This window comes from Coturnix japonica, unplaced genomic scaffold (assembly GCF_054131305.1).
Source record: "Coturnix japonica strain WE unplaced genomic scaffold, WE-NBRP24 Scf039, whole genome shotgun sequence".
NCBI lineage: Eukaryota > Metazoa > Chordata > Aves > Galliformes > Phasianidae > Coturnix > Coturnix japonica.
In genome coordinates, this window is record NW_028188942.1 from 1916464 (window position 1) to 1924448 (window position 7985).

The 7985-nt window shown below is 44.8% G+C and overlaps 1 long non-coding RNA gene across 2 annotated transcripts; it reads right to left on the reverse strand.

Moving 5' to 3' along the window:
* Positions 1-1581: 1581 nt before the first annotated feature.
* LOC146753187 (uncharacterized) lies at positions 1582-7309 on the reverse strand. Of its 2 annotated transcripts, none has more exons than XR_014940157.1 (3): positions 7218-7309; positions 4933-5012; positions 1582-2061 (listed from the first exon to the last, which is right to left on the reverse strand). It is a non-coding gene; the product is annotated as an uncharacterized LOC146753187 (long non-coding RNA). The 2 variants fall into 2 exon arrangements; XR_014940158.1 differs by lacking the exon at positions 1582-2061 and adding an exon at positions 3727-3882.
* Between the last annotated feature and the right edge of the window lie 676 nt (positions 7310-7985).

A 7985-nucleotide genomic window follows, 5' to 3' on the forward strand; every position in this document is an offset into this window, starting at 1 on the left:
AAGCTCTTCATGGCACCACTAGGAGCTTATTGCTTCTGTTTAATGCTGATAAATGCAAGAGATTCACAGTTCCACTGCAACCTGGGGTAGACCAGCTTAGCAGGAAAATAAAATCAAGGTCTTACGATCTGCCCACAGAGAGATGGAGGAGAACCGCCACATCTTCAAGCTGCACATTCTGCATAGTACTGCAAGCAACATGGGACACATCGTTCCTCAGGAAGCCAGCAGACACATGGCTGGTACAGATGGGTTTGTCCCAGGCCCTGCCAGAGCATGGTGAGCTTGAGTGGGTGGGAGCTCCATGGGTGGGATACCCACCCCTTGGTTTCAGTATATAGGTGGAAAGTGAGGCTGTGGCACATCTGTAGCAGTGACAAGCCCTCTCCTCCTGCTGCCTCACCTGAAGAAAAGGAGCACCATGAAACGAGCCCAGTTTCATTGACCAGTTTCATGACCAGCCCTATTGCTTCTCTGCTGTGGGGATGCTCAAGAAACATTTAGATTTTCTAAACAAATGTGACTGGTAAGGAGGAAGGAAGGGGTTGGCTCTATTTATGCTAACCCACATTTCCCAGCTTCCCAGGCAGCAGTCCTTCCTGCATCAGCTCAATGGGAATATTCACAGCCCCAGGGAGGGCACCTCTGCATATTTGTTCCACAAATGAACCTTGACATAAAGGTCTTGCCCTTGCTGATGAGCACAGATGTACTGTTCTCTGTATTCACCGTTCTTGGCAATAGGGAAATACATATGGGATGTTTTTTTTTTCCCTTTCCTTAAGAAAGGAACAGTGGGGAACAGCCTAGTACTCAAAAACTAAACACCCAACCAAAATCATTGCCACTTATCATCATGATTTAAACACATTTCCTCCTTAGTGACCCAGTACATGTGTCTGACCCTCTAGGGAACACCCAGGGCTGGGTTGCTAGCTGTGCCCTGCAGCACCACCACCATCTTTAGCAGGACAAGGGGCATGCTACCATTTCCAAAGCAGTCTCTGAGATGGCACTGCATGGACAGAGTGCAACAGAACCCCACAGTCCACTTCTGTGTCCTAAATTTGCTCTGAAGTGCAGATTTCTTTTCATTGGGCATTTAAGCACAGGCATTGGAAAGATTTTGGTCTCCACCGAATCACTCATTAAAGCAAGAGATTAAACAAAATCACTTAGATATTCACCCTGCACAACTGAGAGGTCAGAAGCCCTACATGATGTGTCCCGCATACCTGTTGCTTGGAGGCAGATTGACTCTGGTGCTGTTCTTCCAGATCAGGGCTGGTTCTTTTCTAAGAAGGGGCCTTGTGACTGGACCAACAAAGGGCAGCCTCCAAGGTCCGGCCACTTGTGTATAACAGAGCCTACATGGCCTCTTCAGCTGATAGCAGCTCTTCCTACAGGACGGCTGACAGTGGCTGATGTTTGATTTATTTCAGCATTGGCTGCTGCAGTTTGGAGTTGAGCAAGCAGGAAAACTGTGCTTTGAAGACCTTTCCCTCCTCACATTGTCCGTGCTCCAGAAAGCAATCCCTGGGGTAACAGTAGAGGACAGTCAATGAAAATTTCCCTCCAGGCTCCAACGATTATTTGTTGACCAAAAATAATACTAACCGTGATCCGAAATTGTAGTAATTAAAGGAATAATGTCCAAATTTAATTATTGGGCCCCTCACACAAGTAAATGGAATTATCTTCAATGGTGTTCCAGTTACACTGCATAGCTGCAGCATTCATTGACTGGCACTGAGAGCAAATATCTGTGTACTTGTAAACGTGGCAGCATCTACTGCAGCTTTTTGGGGAATAAATTAGTGGGAGGAAGAAGTAACTTCCTTGGCTGTGCAGAATAGTATTGCCTTGGTGCAGAGCTTGTACCCCTTGAGCATCTTGGACAGGATCCCTGCGCTGCAGAAGGGCAATATTAGCTGCCCAAAGAGTCAGAATGATAGAGAAATCAGCAGCTCTTCTCAGCTCATAGGCTGGGCAATGGGGAAGAGGTTTGGTCTCACACACAAGGTCTTCAGGAGGGCTGTGGCAAAGCTGGGAGTGGGCTTCCTGTTGGCAAATCACAGTGCAAGCGTTAATTGCAAAACTGTCTATTTTAGGACTGTACACAGATTTTATTTGACAAGCCAAATTTTGACAGTTCACTCTTCATCAGCAGAGTTCCTGCTCTAAATTACCAAGTGCCAATGGCACTCAAGGTAAAGCAGTGCGATAGTAACCACGGATTGTTTGAAGGTCCTGCCTCACAACGTCTATTGAAAATTGAGCATATAGGGCAAGGAGAAAAGAAAAAGCTGCATCCGTAGGAATCATTTTGAGCTGACACAATGCACTGTTGTGGCTTTTTCCCTTCACAGCTTGCGTGCAGCAGTTCAGCTCGTTCTGTTTTCCCTACCAGCTGCTGTATGAACAGTGCCCCTGTCAGCAGGAAGTTACAAAGAAATGAATGAAGACTGATGATTAACAAAGAAAGAGGGTGAATATTAATCATGGAGTCAACATTTGATGGGAGCACTGATGGAATAGTGGTCCCACTGGAAGTTGTTAGGAGTTGATTTTTATGCCTCTGGGCAGTAGCTTTAAACCACGACTCATGATGGAAGAGAGGTAGCTCATAATGTTTTAAACAGGCCATGGTGGAAAACATACCTTCTCCCTCCCCTCCCCAGCTCCTCTCTTTTGTTGTGCTACAATGAGAACAGAGTTCCACCATGCATCCTACATTTGCCCAGAGCACCGAAACTGTACAGATCAAACCCTTAAGCAGGCTCAAACAGGGACAGGACATTTCCATTTTTCCTTGCTGTTCTACCAGAAGTCTACAAAGTCGTCTGTGACAACACACTTCTATAGCGAAATAACTGAAGTATGAATTTTGGTTGTTTGCAACCTGATTCAAACCTCTTTGAAGGCAATAGGAGTCACAGCTCCACTACAGAGCAAAGCTCTCCTAACCTTGGCTGGAATTTCCTGTACCACACAAATTAATGAGCATACTTGCAATCAATACTGCATATGAAGTGCACAGCTGATACTCTCTTTCTTTGATATTATACAAAATCATTCATTATACCAGACCATTCATTTTTCTGATGAAAAAAACCAACTTGCAGATGCTGCCTTCAGGCAAGCTTCATCCACTTCCCAGACCCAACCACTGATCCAAAATGGAGATATCAAATACTGTTTGGATACTGCAGATTTACTGCACGCATCAACTTTAATTGGACAGTCAGAAAAGACTTGCAAAGTCACTCGAGTATGGCTGCAGCCCAAAACTGAAGTTAATGTGAGTTGGACGCACACCAACATGCAGCTCTTCTAACAGTCCCATCTTACAAAATAAGCTGTTACATGTGTTTTACAATTTCTCCTGCAAGTGTTTCAGGGGGTGTTTTGGAGGGGTGGAGAAACAGCAAGGAAGGAAGAGCTGATATCAAATGCTGTAATTCTGTTGAAGCTAACAGGATACTGATGTGTCACTACGACAGTTTTCCAATGTTTCTGTGGTCCTCATTAATCTGATCAGCACTCAGAAGGATGCAGAAATCACTGCACATGGGCTCTTCCATGAACCCTGCTCTACAACTTAATCTGTGCCATAGGATGTTGTGTCCTCATTTGGCCATGCAACAGCAAGTGTGTTATTGTCCAGAGAAAGTTCTGGATTTCAAAACACAGGCAGCTTTCCTATTGCCTTTCCTATTTCCTACTTGGAGCACAATGTCAGGCAGATGACAATAGAAACCTGATAGGGTTTGCATGCATTTTTCTGGAGATTTAGGCTGCGATCTCTTGCCATTCAGCAACTATTCATCTCCCAGAATGAAGTGACTGTTCACAGGATGGTTACAGTTCCACTTATGTGTCCTACAGGAAGAAGGACAAAGCCAGAAGTGTCCCTTTAATTTCAGCAACAGTAAAGACAGAAGGGAGCCACAGCACAACTACTCACAAAGAGTCTGAGATTCAACAGAGAAAGTCTTACAAGTGCACTGAGGCCATAAAGAGCTGAACAGTAGAAATCATTTAATCCTCAGTGCTGCATTTTATCCACAACATTGGCCCTTCAACAGCCCAGAACCCTTCAGGTGCATTTCCAGAGCTGATTACTGCTGTTCCAGGCAAGTAATCTGCAGACACGCAGGTGATTTGCTGGGAAGCTGTCTGCTGCTGCTGCTCTCAGACCCTGCTCCCTTTTTTGCCTTTCAGTTTCCAGAGCATCCTCTGTGCACTAAAAAACGCTCCGTGCTTCTCCTCTTGCTTTCACAGCAGCTGCTTACAGAAAGCCAGCAGTACAAGAGGCAGCAGACACAGAGGCAGCCTTTATTCTAATACTCTTGCAAAACTGGGTGCTACCTTGCAAAGGGTACAATGCATCGCAGCTCCCCTACATAAATAACTTTTTAATGCACCTGTCATTTCAGATGTCACACCAGAGACAAGGTCAGGCTCGGAGAGAAATCAGCCTGCTCCATCCTTGACCCGTCATTCATCATGGCATTTGTCCACAGCCAAGCAGCCCAGCTGGTTAACAGGGAAAAAAACCTTATCTGAGCTCTAAAAGGGTCCCATTTCTGATAGGAAGAACTTATTAATAATACTCTCTGGAAAGCAGCGGGAGTTCTGATGGACAGCTTTGCAGGGACATTTTTCAATAGAGAAGCTTAAAATCCTATATCTATGCACCAGATCAGCAGGCTGGAGGAGATGAGAGGTTAATTTTGCAGACAGCAAATGGTGACTGTTTGTAAGTTATTAGAGAGGGAAATATGCCTTCAATGTTATGGGGATATACGAGCCTTGCCTTCACCTTTCCCCATGTATCATGCTGCGTGTCATCATAGGCACGTTAGCACGTTGTGCAGGTCCCCTCAAATCACCGGGCAATAATTAGCATTGCAAACTGCTGGTTCTTACCTCTTTTACAGGACCCAGCTCAGTTCTTAAAACACGCACCCCCTGAATTCACATTAACTTCAGGAAAAGATTCCTGGGTCCTGTGGAGTTAAGAATAAAAAGTATAAAAGCTTTAAAAATGGCAGCTTTATTCCTAATGCAGATAACTGCAGGCTTACGACAGCCTCAGAGGCTTCTGGCATTGGTGTGAGGGTTTGTGATTTGGGGGTGTGTGAGAGCAAGGAGAGAATGAGAAAAGGGAAAAGAGAAAGCAGGGGTAGATTCACAGTAGCTTAAAGAGCACTGACTGTGTGCTCGACAGCTCACTGACCTCGTTGGAGCGCCGAATGCAGGGCACAGGAGCCACATGGATTGGGTACGGACTCAGGCTGACCTCTGAAATCTGCACTCACAGCATTTTATGAGCTGATTGTTGTTAGACCCACAGACTAAGGCAGTTCATGGGCTCAAGAACACAGAAGCAAGTTCCCATGGCCTAAAGTTTCCAAATTGCATAGTAAAGACTCATGTATGAGCAATTAAGCCATCGCAGCTCTAGAGTTTTCCACTTAGTTCAGCTTTATTTTGTTGCAAGCTGAATTAAACTGCTATATTACATTAGCAGATATACCCCTAAGGAGCACTGCAGACCCTACCTACGGCTCAAAGAACAACACTGGGCTGGTTGGTGTCTGCTCTATCTGCCTTCTATCAGCTCTAGCATGGATTCTGATATGGATATAGAAACTGTATTTTGAGATACAGCACGACCATCTTTACTTAATGTCTACTTAATCTCTACCATGTCTACTTAAGACACCTGGTATGGGGATGTTACCTGAACTGGTGTTGCTCATATGCCTTCTGTTCTCCTTACTTAAACAAATTCTCACCTTGCCAATGCAGTGCAGTTATTCAGACTACGGCTGGGATTTTCAGATCCCAAACTCCTCATGGATGGCGCTGGCTGTACATACAGTCTCCTTTGAAACCCAGGGCCATGCACAAAGCCCTGCCTCACTTTCAGCAGAGCCACCCTCGCCCTCCAGCTCTTGCTATCCCCAATCTTTCCCCATTCCTCAGCTCAGCTCCCATCATCGCTCTCCCTGTGCCGACTCAGCGTCTCCCTTAGAACTCATTTGTTTGCTCCGAAATGCTTTGCTTCCTCTGCTTTGTTTCCCTGGACCTAACATTTTTATTTGATTTTATTTTATTTGCCTCCTTTCTCCCTCCACAGGGTGACAGCTATTTTATCACCTACAACAAGAAATGCTGAGCCTGTCGTGCAGGCAAAACATTTGCAAAGGGGCAGGGGGTACACAGAAAGCAGTAGGAAATTAATAAGGGTTGTAAAGTAGCTTTATAAAAATGCCGACAAGCCTGCTCAGGGCACAGAGCACCTGCACCTCTGCCCCCGGCAGCGCTTCCTTCAGATGCTCCTATTGTTTTCATTACTATTTGTGACTTGATCATTAATAAATTACTATTACTTTTTTTTTTTTTTTTTTTTTTTTTTTTTCCTGTTGGCTCCAGCCACCAAGGGAGCCAGCAGGTGCACCACTTTTACAATTAGCCCTCTGTAATGCATGGTTGGCAAGAAAAGTTGTCCGCAAGCTGCAGACTTTACCAACTGCTTGATGGCAGCAACTAGAGGACAGTGTGCAGGAAAGCACCTTCATGTGGCAGCTCACACAGCCAGAGGGGTTCAGTCTCAAACTTGGGGTCCTGCTTGTGAAGGTGAGTGGTAGAGGCAGGGGAAGAACGTACACAGGCCATCTATGGGGTAATGAGATCACAGTAAGTCTTACTGAAACCATTATTTCCATCATCTAAGATACTGTCCTGGTTAGAGGCAGCAGTGCAACTCATTAAACAGGAATCTGACTGATTAAACTGTTTTGGTTTGAGGAGGGGAAGTTTAGCAGTGAAATCAGAAAGTTGCTTCTCTCCATCTGCAGATTGTGCTCACTCACAGGCAGGGCTCTGGCTTTTCAGATCAGTGCTGTTCTCTGCGTTTGTGTTGGTAAAATTATGGTTGTAACAAATTCCCTTTGTGATAGAATATCATTCCCTCAAATACCACCATCACTGCATTGTCCTGTCCAGCAGCAGCTAAGTGGCACAGGCTGGGTGTTGTTTCAGTTCAGCCACATCAGGGATGATCAGCACAAGGAGTGTGCAGAGCTGTTGTGTAGTTTTTCCCCCCAAAAAAGACAGTGCAAAGCAGAAAGCATAAACCATTTGGTGATACCTATACAAGGCAAATGAAAAGTGAAAAATCCATTGCAAAGTAAATGACCACAGACCTCAGATCAGGCATGTAGCCAGCAATCCAGGGAAGCTGTGTATCTTTGTCTCTGAGACAGTTTTCTTCCAGTCCCAATGAACTCAGGTGTTTCAGGTAGTTCTGATGGGAAAGCATGTTCCTCTCTTGGAGGAAGTCAGCTGGAACATGAAACTAATAAAGAAAGAGAAAAGAAAAAATATATATATTTAAGATGACATGCTGCTGAAAATCACCAGACTCAGAGCTTGCATTGAGCAGAGCAGGTTCCATTGATGCTGCTCTTCTGCCTTTGATAGCAGCTGTACAGGGTGCTCCAGAGAAGAACAAAGCAGCAACCCTGTGACAATCTGCCCCTTTTACTGCTGCAGGCACAGATCCAATCTGGGGACTGATTCATGCTTTGAATCATAAGATTAGAAGTCTTCTCCAGTATTTCCTTCCATAGAAGGAAATTGAACATCTCATAAGTGGCTTCCAAACAAGCATCCAGATTCCTTGCATCCTGCTAATGTGAACTGGACGTTAAACCAGCAGCCAAACAAAAAGACTGATTTGCTTTTCTCACACTACTTAATACCAGAATCAAAATGCATAAAATCAAAAACATTTCATAAGAACGTCTTCATTTGCAGACTCAAGTCACTATGAATTGATCATAACAAATACAGAAGACATTGAAAGCTCCTCTCCTGTGGCTCTCAAGGTCCAAACCTCTAATCTTGGTCACTGCATTTTCAGGCCACTGCAACCCAACAGGCACTTCTAAAAGAGCAGGAAAAAACCTAAC